This window comes from Erpetoichthys calabaricus, chromosome 4, assembly GCF_900747795.2.
Source record: "Erpetoichthys calabaricus chromosome 4, fErpCal1.3, whole genome shotgun sequence".
NCBI lineage: Eukaryota > Metazoa > Chordata > Cladistia > Polypteriformes > Polypteridae > Erpetoichthys > Erpetoichthys calabaricus.
This window is the reverse complement of record NC_041397.2, coordinates 46,834,904-46,851,447: the sequence shown is the minus strand read 5'-3', so window position 1 is coordinate 46,851,447 and position 16,544 is coordinate 46,834,904. Positions and strand designations below refer to the sequence as shown.

General features: G+C 41.3%; 1 protein-coding gene across 1 annotated transcript in view; it reads left to right on the top strand.

Moving 5' to 3' along the window:
* The window catches only part of ddx10 (DEAD (Asp-Glu-Ala-Asp) box polypeptide 10), a 459,716-nt gene that overhangs the window by 199,257 nt on the left and 243,915 nt on the right, over nucleotides 1–16,544 (top strand).

The window sequence follows — 16,544 nt, the reverse complement described above, 5'->3', positions numbered from 1 at the left end:
CATTTGTCTCTTTTTCAAAAGTTTAAACTGTGCTCAATGACAAGACAGAGATGACAGTTCAGTCTCACAATTAAAAGAATGCAAACATATCTTCCTCTTCAAAGGAGCAAAAAAATCAATAGGGCTGTTTGGCTTGTAAGTATGCGAAGCACCGCGGCACAAAGCTGTTGAAGGCGGCAGCTCACACCCCCTCCGTCAGGAGCAGAGAGAGAGAGAGTGAGAGAGAGAGAGACAGATAAAAAAATCAATACGTGCCCTTTGAGCTTTTAAGTATGCGAAGCACCGTGCAGCATAGTTAAAAGCTGCACACAGAAGGTAGCAACGTGAAGATAATCTTTCAGCATTTTCAGACGAGCCTCCGTATCGTCTAGGTGTGCGAACAGCCCCCCTGCTCACACCCCCTACGTCAGGATCACAGATAGTCAGCGCAAGAGAGAGAGAGAAAGAAAAGTAAGTTGGGTAGCTTCTCAGCCATCTGCCAATAGCGTCCCTTGTATGAAATCAACTGGGCAAACCAACTGAGGAAGCATGTACCAGAAATTAAAAGACCCATTGTCCGCAGAAACCCGCGAAGCAGCGAAAAATCCGCGATATATATTTAAATATGCTTACATATAAAATCCGCGATGGAGTGAAGCCGCGAAAGGCGAAGCGCGATATAGCGAGGGATTACTGTACTTGGTTTTGTGTTTGTGTGAGCCCATGCGGTTACAAGTGGCAACTCAGGTGTGACACTGAACTTGCTAAGGAGCAGTGCAAATGTCCAGTATTGCATTGTCTAAGCTGAAGATCTGCACACTTTTGTCTGTTGTGTAAGAACTTTTCAGGTATATTTGTAGTAAATCAAAAATACAATGGATTTTATTTGTATATAAACCTCACATCAACCCCTTTGGAAACTTGGTGCCCTTTCACTAAATTTGTTCTGATACTGTCCCTGCAGTGAAGCAGTATTACTGTACTTTCAGATCACAAAACAACATATTGATGGCATGAAAATCAATCACTAACTGACATTTGTAAAGTACAAAAACACAAAATGATTGAAAATGGTCATGATTACTGTGTGTACTGTACTGCCCTATATCTTAGTGTTAGTGATGGCTACAACTTATTCATCTACATCAAAACTGGTTTGCCTTGTTGATAAGTTAAAAAAAAAAGTGCTAGCTGCTAGTTGAAACCCAATGAAAATTCAGCTGATAACACATTTTTTGTGTGTTTTCATATCTGCAGGTTGTCATAAATTGAGACCACTGTAATCTGAGACCCAACTTTTTATGTACAGTAAATGTATATATTTAAACAGATTTTGGAATTCAGTGATGGTTTTGTCCAAAAACTCTACTACACAAGCATGTATTGCTATAGATGTTTCAAGGAGCAGGCTATTTTTTTTTTTAATTCAACATAGAATTTTAAGATAAATTACTGACAGTGCTTGATTTCATTTTAGAGTGTTGGTAATAGAGGTAACTCTGTGATTACCTCTAAATTATTTAAGTTGAAATCAAAAAAGATTCTTCTTTGTTTCAATTTGTTTAAACATTTTAAAGAAATTTGTTTAAAATTGCCCACAGCTGGCATTACCTTCTTGTACCCAGGTCATCAATAGTTATAGACCGAGAAGGACTACGGTGATTGATGACACATCACAACAAGGATGGGTGCAAAAAATGTTTAATGCTTTTATTAGCAAGAAACAAGATAGTGTCTAAAAATAAATAAAGTGCAGTGCTTTTCTTCATGTAATATAAATAATACAAAAATCCAGTGCATGTGAGGAAGTTAAAAGTCAACTGAACAGCAGTAAATATTCTGTTAAAACCAAGGATAAAATCAGAAGTCAGAATTGTCTTTAAAAATGTTTGGCCCGTACGCTCTCTCTCTCTCTCAAATTCTTGTATCACCCCACTCCCCCAGCTTCCAGGCAAGCTGAACAGATTGAAGACCCTCGTGAAAGCAGTTCTCCAACTTCCATCCTGTTCACCATCCCCTGACATCTACCAGTTTTTGCTGAGCCAGGCTCCGTCTTCTCTGTCGCTGCAGCGTCTGTGGGATCCCTAGGAGCCCTTTGATCGGTCCTGCTCTCAGCAGCACAACAGGTGCAATTCAGTCCACTACCAAGGGTACCTCTCACACGGCTCCATTTCAGTGCTTCCCAGACTACTTTGCCACCTTCTTTCATCAATGACTTAAAGTCGGTTCTGCGCATGCATTCTTTCTCTTTTTCCAGCTTTCTTGTTGTTTTTTTCTTTTGTTTTTTTCCTTCCCCTATTCCTATCCTCAAGCTCACTTTATACTATTGTCGGAAAAGGTCCAGAGCACTAATGAGGAAACCAGCTGAACTGAGCATGTCTGCACGTGAATGCACGACCAGCTAAATTCTGCATTCAATACCCCGAGGGCGCTCAGCTATGCTACAGTGTTTACCTTCATCCTTCTCAGCCGGAGCACACTGTTTTTAATTAAAACCAGCCACGGACGTCTAATATGCATCATCCTACATCCTGATTCCTGACCATTTCTGACATTCCATTAACAATTAATTAATACTTAAAGCTTCGTTTTTAATCATCTTGATTATTGTGAGGAAGAGCCCATTTTTTTTATGAGTTCATTGATTGTTGAGTATTTTCATTCAGAAGGCTTGGTAAACTCATCATATATAACAGGTTTATTCAATGTGTGTAATTCTTCTAAGACTTTAGGGACTTTCAAAACTCAATGTTTTTTTGGAAGAAATAAGTGGATAGGACAGGCAAGCTTTGTTGGGCTGAATGGCCTGTTCTCATCTAGAGTGTTCTAATGTTCTTCATTTTAAGCAATATAAAAACCTCTCTTGCTTATTGTTAGTTTATGAGGTTTTATACATTTATGCATTTTAAATGTCTGTAGTTTCCTTTGGCTTAGGTGCAGTGACAGTCTTTTTAATTAGGACCCACATCTTAGATTAGACCCGGTAAATAATGTCCGTTTCTAGTGGTGCTATGCGATGCTTGAAACTCTTACTCTTTCTGAAACTAGAGCCACTGTTATTTTTAGATCGTAGATATTTTGCCTTGTACAATGGCCAAAACCTGTAAATTCCCCTTGATCTAAAGTGTTACAGTACATAGTCACTCTCAAAGGAATGCACATGAGAAATAACCTGTGTAATTCCAGAATGCTAGAATATACAGTATATATAAAACAATTTCAACGATAATTGTTTTATCTCTCTTTTTATACACTAGCCCCCGTCCAAGTAAAAAATTAAAATAATAATTGAATATTGGAATTCATTTTCAATAAAACCCAATTATGTACAGTAGTATTTTGGTTTGGATTAATATGATGCCAGAGTACAGAACATTATATTTTAATTCTTAACATTTGAATACATATGTACTTACCGGTAAGCATTTTAGAATAGAACCTTTTTTTAGTTTGTTGCACAAACCCCCTCTGCCTTTTCAGATGAATGTACAGTGTATATTGAGATTGTGAGCATATAAAAAGCACTGAATGTGTAATACTGGCTTTGAATTTTATTTCACAATACAAATGGGATGTTGTGTATGAATGATTTACTTGTAATAATGTTTGTGATGGTACAAAAGTGAAGCACGTGTAAAGCTTTCCTCAGTTTTGAAAAGCAACCTTTCATTTTAATGTGTTGATATTGCTAACCTTTAAATCCTGTACATTGTTAGAGTCATATGTTTGGATTATTTTTCCTATAAATTATTGCTACTGACATTAACCCCGGCAGTAGTTACAGAGTTGCTTGTGTAAGCCACACTGGCAGCTCAGCCAGTATGGGAATCATTAAGGGATTAAGTTAAGGAATTGCCAGATCAAAAGCTTTGTGAGTGTATTGTTCAGATCTGCACAGTGGTTAGAAATGTGTTATTGACATAGATGGGCTGTAAATGAATTTCTGCTGAAACAAATTATTTGCATACCTCAGCATTATTGATCTTCATTGTAATCCTTAAAGATAGTGGTTTTTCAAACCTGATGTTGCCCTTACTTCTTGGCCTGCATATGCAATCCTTTTTCTATGGGAATAAAATGCTATTATGAAAGTGAATAGTACCCATAGAAGTACTGAGTTTAAAAGTACGTAGTAATCTGAAAACTGTATCATATTTCTTCTGTGTAGTATCTTTAACCAAAATGGTAGAATGCCATTACTTGTAGTTACTCAAATCTATAATATTTCCATTTGAAATATAACACTTTTCCTGTGTATGCTATAAATGACAAAAATGGAGTGATGTTAGTTGTTGATCTGGCAAATAAATAAGTGGCATAGAAATAGTGAAGGTAAACCAAATTTATGATGGTCTAGACAGTGCAGAAGATATGAAAGTGCAGTGGTTAAAGACATGTAAGAAAACTTAGTATGATTTGTTAAATAGTGAGGTACCTGAGGCATTGAAGAGGAATTGAGTTGAAAATCAAAAAAGTGTGAGAATATCTGGAGGTTGAATTGAAGGGTACAGGCTATTGTGGAATGGGAATACTTGTTGATAAATTTGCTGTTGGTGTGTGTTTGGCTTAAAATGGGTAGACTAGGTAAAGATAAACTGGATGAAAGATAGGTTTTGCAGTTATAATGCAAGTTAGACAATGCACGCATTGCATAACATTGAGGTGCATTTGGCAACTAAGTTAACTGATGTGACAGTTGGAGCATTTCACATTTTTTATTTACTTTATTCATTTTTTTATGAAATAGTTTTGTAACAATCAGTCATATTCAAAAGTAATAGTGATAATAGAATGCAATTACATGGGGTAGTAGATTACATTAAATAACATGCTTTTTTAACAACACTTTCCAATGGAGTTAAAAACGGAGCACAAATAGCTTTGTGGTGGCTCAACAGCTTTCATGCATAGTAGATTGCAATTCAAGTGATATGAAAATATCATTGATTAATGTGTATGAGTGTTGGAAGTTCTGTGATTAATTGTTATACAATTTTCTTAAACATAACAGTTTTGAAAATTTACCCAATAGAGTAGTATCAAATAATTAACAATTGAAACATATCCATTAATACAAAGTGACCAATACTAGCATAAAATAAGCATCACTATTATCCTATGAAAGGAGAAAAGAAACTGAAATAAGTTACCCATCTAGCTATTAATATTAGTTAAAGCAAAGTAATTTCTTAAAATTATATAAATAAGTAACAACTTGGAAAGGAACTGATTTAGTGTATAATGAGAATACAAAAGGTACACGATGGGCAAGAAGATCAGGGGCTTGTTGCAATTGTTTGTGTATATCTGGGATTGAAAGATCAGGGGCCAGTTGCCAGAAATCAAGTGCTTAAGCAACTGAAGCCCACCACCTTCTGACGCCACTTTCAATTTTTATCTGTCCTGCTCAGTTACTACATGTAGATTTTTGTATATCTTCATTTTTGATGTCTGATCCATTAGATGTTGCTAATGCGCCTGTTAAACCTTTTCTCTGGAATAAGCACTTTACTAGCTCGCATAGAATGAGAAGGGTCTAGTTGCAGGTACAACTGCATAAAATGTGCTCTCCTCCATGCTGCCCAGTCTGATGCCATCTTTCCCATTTCTATTATGCTCTAAAACTTCAGTCTATGACATCCACACTCCCCTTATTCTTCCCATAATTTGCCCTATAGGTGTGAAAAGGAACAGGTGCACCTCCCACCCAAATTTTATACTACACCTGTCTTTAAATTGCCCTGTCCTCTACAGACTTGCTCTGTTCCCCATTCTGCCAAAACCCTCACCATAATGTCCATACCCCCATCTTCATAATGTTCCAGTAATGTGCACTTCCATTTGTCCTATAACATGTTCATTGCATAAGTCCAATCCAAATCTTATTCTGCATCTGCTAACAGAGTGCCCAGTCCTTGGCCATTTCCACTTTATTCCATAAATCCACACAATGCAATCAGGAACCCTCTGATTTTTCTCACGTTTTGCAACCCAGTTTATCATTTACCACACCCACAGAGTCATTCCCACCCTAATTTTATTCTAGACTTGTTGCCAGTCTGCTCAGTCCTATGCAAGTTTGCCAGACTTACCTGGCCAAAAATTCACATTGTAAGATTCACAGACCCTCACATCTTAAAACATAATTTGCACTCACAGGACAAGTCCAACCTAAATCTTTTTCTGCCTTTACAATGAGGATACCTACAGTTAGATCCATAAATATTTGGACAGAGACAACTTTTTTTCTAATTTTGGTTCTGTACATTACCACAATGAATTTTAAATGAAACAACTCAGATGCTGTTGAAGTGCATACTTTCAGCTTTAATTCAGTGGGGTGAACAAAAATGATTGCATAAAAATGTGAGGCAACTAAAGCATTTTTTTAACATAATCCCTTCATTTCAGGGGCTCAAAAGTAATTGGACAAATTAAATAACTGAAAATAAAGTGTTCATTTCTAATACTTGGTTGAAAACCCTTTGCTGGCAATGACAGCCTGAAGTCTTGAACTCCTGGACATCACCAGATGTGGGTTTCCTCCTGTTTAATGCTCTGCCAGACCTTTACTGCAGCGGCTTTTAGTTGCTGTTTGTTTGTGGGCCTTTCTGTCTGAAGTTTAGTCTTCAACAAGTGAAATGCATGCTCAATTGGGTTAAGATCAGGTGACTGACTTGGCCATTCAGGAATTTTCCACTTCTTTGCTTTAATAAACTCCTGGGTTGCTTTGGCTGTATGTTTTGGGTCATTGTCCATCTGTATCATGAAACACCGCTTAATCAATTTGACTGCATTTAGCTGGATTTGAGCAGAAAGTATGTCTCTGAACACCTCAGAATTCATTCGGCTGCTTCTGTCCTGTGTCACATCATCAATAAACATTAGTGTCCCAGTGCCACTGGCAACCATGCACGCCCAAGCCATCACACTGTCTCCACCATGTTTTACAGATGATGTGGTATGCTTTGGATAATGAGCTGTTCCACGCCTTCTCCATACTTTTTTCTTGCCATTATTCTGGTAGTGGTTGATCTTGGTTTCATCTGTCCAAAGAATGTTTTTCCAGGACTGTGCTGGCTTTTTTAGATGTTCTTTAGCAAAGTCCAATCTAGCCTTTCTATTCTTGAGGCTTATGAGTGGCTTGCACCTTGGAGTGCACCCTCTGTATTTACTTTCATGCAGTCTTCTCTTTATGGTAGACTTGAATATCGATGCACCTACCCCCTGGAGAGTGTTGTTCACTTGGTTGGCTATTGTGAAGGGGTTTCTCTTCATCATGGAAATAATTCTGCGATCATCCACCACTGTTGTCTTCCGTGGACGTCCAGGTCTTTTTGCGTTGCTGAGTTCACCAGTGCTTGCTTTCTTTCTCAGGATGTACCAAACTGTAGATTTTGCCACTTGTAATATTGTAGCAATTTCACGGATGATTTTTTTCTGTTTTCGCAGCTTAAGGATGGCTTCTTTCACCTGCATGGAGAGCTCCTTTGACCGCATGTTGTCTGTTCACAGCAAAATCTTCCACATGCAAACACCACACCTCAAATCAACTCCAGGCCTTTTATCTGCTTAATTGATAATGACATAACAACAGACTTGCCCACACCTGCCCATGAAATAGCCTTTGAGTCAATTGTCCAATTACTTTTGAGCCCCTGAAATGAAGGTATTGTGTTTAAAAAAATGCTTTAGTTGCCTCACATTATTATGTAATCATTTTGTTCACCCCGCTGAATTAAAGCTGAAAGTCTGCACTTCAACTGCATCTGAGTTGTTTCATTTAAAATTCATTGTGGTAATATACAGAACAAAAATTAGAAAATATTTGTCCAAATATCTGTCCAAATATTTGCAGACCTAACTGTAGATTTCCTTGAACATAAAGTTTGCTCTCATTCCTTTCAGGCCTGAAATTTTTAATTTAAAAAATGAGCCTCATTCTATTGTCTATATCAGTGTTTCCCAACCTTTTTTCCTATAGTGGCACACTTTTTGTAACCAAAACCAGCCCTAGGCACACCACTATCTTACTAACCACAAACACATTATATCTCATACACATGCTGAACTGTCTGAAGGGGTGGGACTACTGGAGAAACCAGTAAAAAAAGGAGCTCCAAGATCAGTTTTGGAGATATGGCACTTAGTGAGCACTTTGGTGGCATCTCCAAGCTGCTTTGCCCTTTTTTCCCACCTCTCTCTGCCTCAGAGGCAACCCATATGCCCACTATCCAACAATGCTGAGAGGCTCACTGGTGATAACACACCCAGGGAAGATGGACTCTAGCAGCCTGGAGATTCTTCTGAAGTACTCTTAAGTGTTGGGTCTGCAACATAGCGATCACAGAGCTGCTTTTATGCCAGCTTCTCCAGGTAGACCTATCCTCCTTAGATAAGTCTGGACCACCTGCGGAGCTTGTGCCTCTCAGGTTCAGACCCAAGTGTGTTACACTATTTTTTCCATGTCACAACTGGTTAGCTTTCATGGCACACTGGTTGAAAGACGCAGCTACTTTCATGCCACTTGCATTTTTCAGAAAGGTGTTTTACGTCTTGTACCCCCATTGTTGTCCACAGCACTTCAATACTTTGAAACAGCAAACAGGGAAAGCAAAAAATGGCATTACTTACACCACATCCAGTTAGCCAACTCCATTTGTCATAACTAGAGCAGAAAAAGTGTGTGTGGTAAGCTTGTCCTCGATCACTTGCCTGCTGCTGAATTCTTAAGTCAGGTTGGTCTCGTCCAAGCCGCTTTATCTTATTGTTTTCATCAAGTGAATGATTTATAAATGGGTGTTTCATTAAAGAAATAATAGAATTTTCCCACTTGAAGCACCCATCTCCCTAAAGTCACGCTCGCTTATCTGTAGTTACGTTAATGAACCATTGACATGAACTTGAAATTGTGGCTTGATGATTGTCCAATCAGATTTGATTAAAAAAAACTTTAAACAATGTTAGTTTTCTGCCAATAAATGTGTGGGTTTCCATGATGCAGTGTACTGCATCCACGTAAAAATCTGAAAGAAACATATTAAAGGGCAGCCTTAGGTTTCATTTTGTTATCTTATAAAGTATCCTGTTCTTTTGATTGTTAGGTCTTTTGACAGAAATGCAAAATGACTTGTGCACAAAGTCAGTTAAATTCGACACCCAATTTTATTATAGTGCATATTGTAGAACTCTATAAGAAAAAAAATGTACAAAATATACAGCCACTCTCATGAAAACTCATGTTTCACAAAATACATGTAAAAAAAATTCTAGTGGAGAGCAGCACAGTGATTCATAGGACTTGGTGATTACCATCGATGCATCTCAGTTCCAGCAGACTGGGTTCAGATCACAACTTAGTCACTTGTCTGCCTGGGTTTTTCTCAGGTTTTCCCCACACTTACAAATGGTGTAGTTTTTAGATTAGGTGGTGATTCTGTCTGAATGAGTATGTGTGTACCCTGTGAAGGTTTGGTAACACCAAACAGTATTAATTCTTACTATGTGTTCAGTGGTCATGAAGAGATGATTTTTTTTTTCACTATTGGTTGTTCTGCATGAAACCCCCAGGCAGATGTACTGTTTCATTTTAAAGAAAACAGTTTGCGCTTATCCTTCTGATATTTGAACACCCTGCTCTGACCAATACGTCTGTTTTATATACATGTTACATTTATTTTCCTTGCACATAATCAAAACATTTTTGATTGCTTAACACATTTGTCTTGATACCTACTCCCAAAAAATTAAAACACATATTGTAGTACTCATGTATTATTTTGCTTAATGCTTTATTTGTTAACTGTTTTGAATAAGCATATTTTTGGAGCTTGTACTGCCATCTCAAAAACACAACAGATACATTTAGAATATGTGCTTACCTCGTGGCTCATTCACTATTACTAGTAATTCAGATTTGACTTACTATAACAAATAAATACTATAACAAAAAGAAAGATTATTAGTAAACCCACAATGAAGTGGTTCAACCAAGATTTTTTTTAATAACTGCATTCATAATTATAAAAGGTTGCTCTTTTATGTTTTGTTTACTCACCCTTAGTTTTATCATATTAAGATAATTCAGTTAAGTATTTCACTAAAGCATAACTTAGGTCTTCTTCCTTTGTTTAAAATATGTTTCATTTGTGTCTCAAAGGAAGACATGTGCATATAGTGCAGGAATGGATTCATTTTCTGCGTTACATTTTTTGGTGATATGAGCCTTGGGGAGTTAAAGGTGAGAACCTTTAATGTGAAAGCTAAGCTTTGCTTTAATTGGTTGTTGAAAACAAATGGTTGACTTAATTTTATAAAACCATACAGAAGCAGTTTAACCAGCACACAGCCTTGGCCACGGTTTAGAATGCCTAATGCTATATTGATTGATGCTGGCCAGCTTCAAAAGGGCAAGGACAACTCTGTAGGGAAGGCAGAATCGTTGATGTGACAAGCAGAACATACAAAATGTTTAATAGCTTTGCACATCACTTGTAGTCTGCAAAAAGGGGGCAGAAAAATGTTTAACGGGTGTTTACATTCTCCACAGCCTTCACATCTCTCTCTTTCTCACTCTTTTTTTTAAACTTGGACAAAAATGCAAAATAAACATTTTTTGTGAAAGCAAACATGAAGCTGGCGAGATGGAGATATCACAGTACGAAAAAGGAGTCTAATTAATTCCACCACCTGGCACTGTTGAGCTCCATTACATTAATAATTGGTCATTAGTGAGCTAACGCCTCCACTCTCTCCTCTTCTTTCTTGTTTAATTGGAAATTTAAAGGCGTTGTAAAATTAAATTAATTGTCATCTTGACTGGCAGTTGGTTGCTAAGCACCTTAATTACTTCTTAAATATTTAGTGTAATCTTGCTTTTCAGTATTAGTGGAATTGAAACACCCAAATTCAATGTTTCTCCTTTTTAAAGTGAAATTAGTTGATACGTTGTTTATGTATGGAAATTGTGTACTTAATTTCCTGTCTAGAAAATAATCCATTGAGGTTGGCCATACTTTAAACATTATTTAACTAGTCCCATGTGTTCTGCTCTTTTATGCAACATTTATTTTAGTCAGGGGATGTTACCCAAGGCACACTGTTCAAACCTACTTTCTCAGATTTACAGAGCAAAGGTTTTTAGTTGTATTGCACTAGCTAAAAAGAATTGCTTTTTACTTGTTGGAAGCTTCACACATCCTTTTGTTAAATTCTTGTTACAATACCATGAATGTGTTGCTAGGATAGGCGGGAGCAGCTTCTAGTATCATTATATGACCTCTCTGTAAATAAAAGTGATTGATCTCCATATACTAAGATTTTAATAATAATGGAAAGAGACAATTTATTATTCATTCACAAATAACTCTTTGCTGTTCCTTTAAAACTTTACATTGCTCTTAGGTGACACTATGATCATCTCAGTGAGTGCTCATGATTAACTTTCATTCCTGTTGTGCAGTTCTAGGGTGTTGTACCATGTTAGCCATTATGAATATAGAGAAAAGCCAAGCAAAAATGACACCTTTTATTGGCTAACTAAAAATATTACAATATGCAAGCTTTTGAGGCAACTCAGGCCCCTTCTTCAGGCAAGATGTAATCTTACATCTTGCCTGAAGAAGGGGCCTGAGTTGCCTCAAAAGCTTGCATATTGTAATCTTTATAGTTAGCCAATAAAAGGTGTCATTTTTGCTTGGCTTTTCTCTACATTCCTGTTGTGCACAAAATAATATTGTAGAACACTTATTTTTAGAGGTAGCCCAGCAGAATGGTGGATAGCATTGCTGTTACACGGTTTCATAGGCTAGGTTTTTTGAATCTACGACTGTTTACTGTCATTGAGAGCTTTGCAAATTCTCTCTATGTGTGAGGGTTTTTTTAGACACTCCAGTTTTCCTCCCACATCTTCAAGATATCTGTGTTAGGTAAATTGGCAAAGCTAAATTTGATTAATGAGGGCAATGGAGGCCATGCACACCCTTGTGCATTGTGACAAACTGGAGCACCGTACAGGTTTGCTTCCAGCCTTACTCCCAATTTAATTTTTTTTTTTGGATTATCTTTGTTCCTCCAAAAGCCTGAACTGGACAATGTGGGCATGGAAAATGACTTTATAGTTCTTTTGTTTATTCACAATCTTAGAAGCTGAATGTACTGTTTCAAATGAATGTCCAAATACCTGAAGTGGCAGACACCAACTTTTTTTTTTTAATTACTTTCTCATGTATTGTTCTCCTCATCCCATGAAAAGGCAAAGTTATAGCCAATAAAGATCCACAAGCAATAAAAAAATAATGTGTGGTGTTAACATTTTAAAAATTCAGCAAAGCATGATCATCTAACTGCGTGATGTAAAAGTAACGTAATTGCTTCAGGATGTTATTGCTCACATCATATTCCTCAATAAGCCTGTTTTTTAGGTGTTTATAGAATAAAAAAACAAAAATCTCCCTTAAGCATTCAACCAATATTTGATATAGATTAGAGCTGGGGTGTCCATCCATCCATTGTCTCCCGCTTATCCGAGGTCGGGTCGCGGGGGCAGCAGCTTGAGCAGAGATGCCCAGACTTCCCTCTCCCCGGCCACTTCTTCTAGCTCTTCCGGGAGAATCCCAAGGCGTTCCCAGGCCAGTCGAGAGACATAGTCCCTCCAACGTGTCCTGGGTCTTCCCCGGGGCCTCCTGCCGGTTAGACGTGCCTGGAACACCTCACCAGGGAGGCGTCCAGGAGGCATCCTGATCAGATGCCCGAGCCACCTCATCTGACTCCTCTCGATGCGGAGGAGCAGCGGCTCTACTCTGAGCCCCTCCCGGATGACTGAGCTTCTCACCCTATCTTTAAGGGAAAGCCCAGACACCCTGCGGAGGAAACTCATTTCAGCCGCTTGTATTCGCGATCTCGTTCTTTTGGTCACTACCCATAGTTCATGACCATAGGTGAGGGTAGGAACATAGATCGCCTGGTAAATTGAGAGCTTCGCCTTGCGGCTCAGCTCCTTTTTCACCACGACAGACCGATGCAGAGCCTGCATTACTGCGGATGTCGCACCGATCCGCCTGTCGATCTCACGCTCCATTCTTCCCTCACTCGTGAACAAGACCCCAAGATACTTGAACTCCTCCACTTGGGGCAGGATCTCGCTACCAACCCTGAGAGGGCACCACCCTTTTCTGGCTGAGGACCATGGTCTCGGATTTGGAGGTGCTGATTCTCATCCCAGCCGCTTCACACTCGGCTGCGAACCGATCCAGAGAGAGCTGAAGATCACGGCCTGATGAAGCAAACAGGACAACATCATCTGCAAAAAGCAGTGACCCAATCCTGAGCCCACCAAACCGGACCCCCTCAACGCCCTGGCTGCGCCTAGAAATTCTGTTCATAAAAGTTATGAACAGAATCGGTGACAAAGGGCAGCCCTGGCGGAGTCCAACTCTTACTGGAAACGGGTTCGACTTACTGCCGGCAATGCGGACCAGGCTCTGGCACCGATCGTACAGGGACCAAACAGCCCTTATCAGGGGGGCCGGTACCCCATACTCTCGGAGTACCCCCCACAGGATTCCCCGAGGGACACGGTCGAATGCCTTTTCCAAGTCCACAAAACACATGTAGACTGGTTGGGCAAACTCCCATGCACCCTCCAGGACCCTGCTAAGGGTGTAGAGCTGGTCCACTGTTCCGCGACCAGGACGAAAACCACACTGTTCCTCCTGAATCCGAGGCTCGACTATCCGACGGACCCTCCTCTCCAGGACCCCTGAATAGACTTTTCCAGGGAGGCTGAGGAGTGTGATCCCTCTGTAGTTGGAACACACCCTCCGATCCCCCCTCTTAAAGAGGGGGACTACCACCCCGGTCTGCCAATCCAGAGGCACTGTCCCTGATGTCCATGCGATGTTGCAGAGGCGTGTCAACCAAGACAGTCCTACAACATCCAGAGCCTTGAGGAACTCCAGGCGTATCTCATCCACCCCCGGGGCCCTGCCACCAAGGAGTTTTTTGACCACCTCGGTGACCTCAGTCCCAGAGATGGGGGAGCCCACCTCTGAGTCCCCAGGCTCTGCTTCCTCATTGGAAGGCATGTTAATGGGATTGAGGAGGTCTTCGAAGTACTCCCCCCACCGACCCACAACGTCCCGAGTCGAGGTCAGCAGCGCACCATCCCCACCATATACAGTGTTGACACTGCACTGCTTCCCCTTCCTGAGACGCCGGATGGTGGACCAGAATCTCCTCGAAGCTGTCCGAAAGTCATTCTCCATTGCCTCCCCAAACTCCTCCCACGCCCGAGTCTTTGCTTCAGCAACCACCAAAGCCACATTCCACTTGGCCTGCCGGTACCTATCAGTTGCCTCCAGGGTCCCACAGGACAAAAGAGTCCCGTAGGACTCCTTCTTCAGCTTGACAGCATCCTTCACCGCCGGTGTCCACCAACGGGTTCGGGGATTGCCGCCACGACAGGCACCGACCACCTTACGGCCACAGCTCCGGTCAGCTGCCTCAACAATAGAGGCACGGAACATGGCCCATTCAGACTCAATGTCCCCCACCTCCCTCGGGATGTGGTCGAAGTTCTGCCGGAGGTGGGAGTTGAAGCTACTTCTGACAGGGGGCTCTGCCAGACGTTCCCAGCAGACCCTCACAACACGTTTGGGCCTACCACGCCTGACCGGCATCCTCCCCCACCATTGAAGCCAACTCACCACCAGGTGGTGATCAGTTGACAGCTCCGCCCCTCTCTTCACCCGAGTGTCCAAGACATGTGGCCGCAAGTCCGACGACACGACCACAAAGTCGATCATCGAACTGAGGCCTAGGGTGTCCTGGTGCCAAGTGCACATATGAACACCCCTATGCTTGAACATGGTGTTCGTTATGGACAATCCGTGACGAGCACAGAAGTCCAATAACAAAACACCGCTCGGGTTCAGATCGGGGGGCCATTCCTCCCAATCACGCCCTTCCAGGTCTCACTGTCATTGCCCACGTGAGCATTGAAGTCTCCCAGCAGAACGAGGGAGTCCCCAGAAGGTATGCCCTCTAGCACCCCATCCAGGGACTCCAAAAAGGGTGGGTACTCTGAACTGCTGTTCGGTGCATACGCACAAACAACAGTTAGGACCCGTCCCCCTACCCGAAGGCGAAGGGAGGCTACCCTCTCGTCCACCAGGGTAAACCCCAATGTACAGGCTCCAAGTCGGGGGGCAATAAGTATACCCACACCCGCTCGGCGCCTCTCACTGGGGGCAACTCCAGAGTGGTAGAGAGTCCAGCCCCTCTCATGGAGATTGGTTCCAGAGTCCAAGCTGTGCGTCGAGGTGAGTCCGACTATATCTAGCCGGAACCTCTCAACTTCGCGCACTAGCTCAGGCTCCTTCCCCTTCAGAGACGTGACATTCCACGTCCCAAGAGCCAGCTTCTGTAGCCGAGGATCGGACCGCCAAGGTCCCCGCCTTCGGCCACCACCCAACTCACACTGCACCCGACCTCCTTGGCCCCTCCCATAGGTGGTGAGCCCATGGGAAGGGGGACCCACGTTGCCTCTTCGGGCTGTGCCCGGCCGAGTCCCATGGGTGCAGGCCCGGCCACCAGGCGCTCGCCATCGAGCCCCACCTCCAGGCCTGGCTCCAGAGTGGGGTCCCGGTGACCCGCATCCGGGCAAGGGAAAACGCCGTCCAAAATTGTTTTCCATCATAGGAGGTTTTGTTTAAACCGCTCTTTGTCTCATCCCTCACCTAGGACCAGTTTGCCTTGGGTGGCCCTACCAGGGGCATAAAGCCCCGGACAACAGAGCTCCTAGGATCATTGGGACACGCAAACCCCTCCTCCACGATAAGGTGGCGGTTAAAGGAGGGTGCTGGGGTGTCATTCCAATTATTTTCTTTAACTTCTATATGACCTAATCATTTAATTTGTGTTTTTCTTCTTATATTTTGCAGTCAGAAATGTGTGTTTTGGGAATTGGAGAACCTCTGGATTAGAGGGAGTGGTGTCATTTCTGGATTTGTGACTTTATCACTGGGCTGTTGTTTAATATTCCGTTTGAAACTGTCTTTCTTCTCCAGTTATTTTAGATTAGGTAATTGACCATCTTGTCTTAACATTAAATCGAATATTGTTGTACCGCTGCTTCTCTTGGTTCTTCCTTTCAGGGCAATAAAATTTAAATAATGTGCTGCCAGACTGGGTCCTTTAATTTCATGTGTATGAAAGTCATCTAGACTCCTGCCTCACATACACCATCAGTCTTCAGTAATCCAGCATTCATGGTAACTCCACATCTTATCCTCCTTGGTCAGGTCAGGGTACTGTGACTCTCTTCAGTGTTTTTAGTAACTCTGGGTTCTAGATGTTTCAGAGGTCTGAATTTACAATTCCTGTTTCCTCTGTTTTCAACTTCAGCCTGGTCTTAAGGTTTGTTGTGTCTCACCATCTTCTCATCTACCTCCTTAACCCCTTACATTGGATAAAATGAAGGAAATAGACCTACAGAAATTAAAGTTTGTTCATTGTTTATATTTCACCCCTTATAAACTTTATACCATGGGTTTGGCTATGGACCC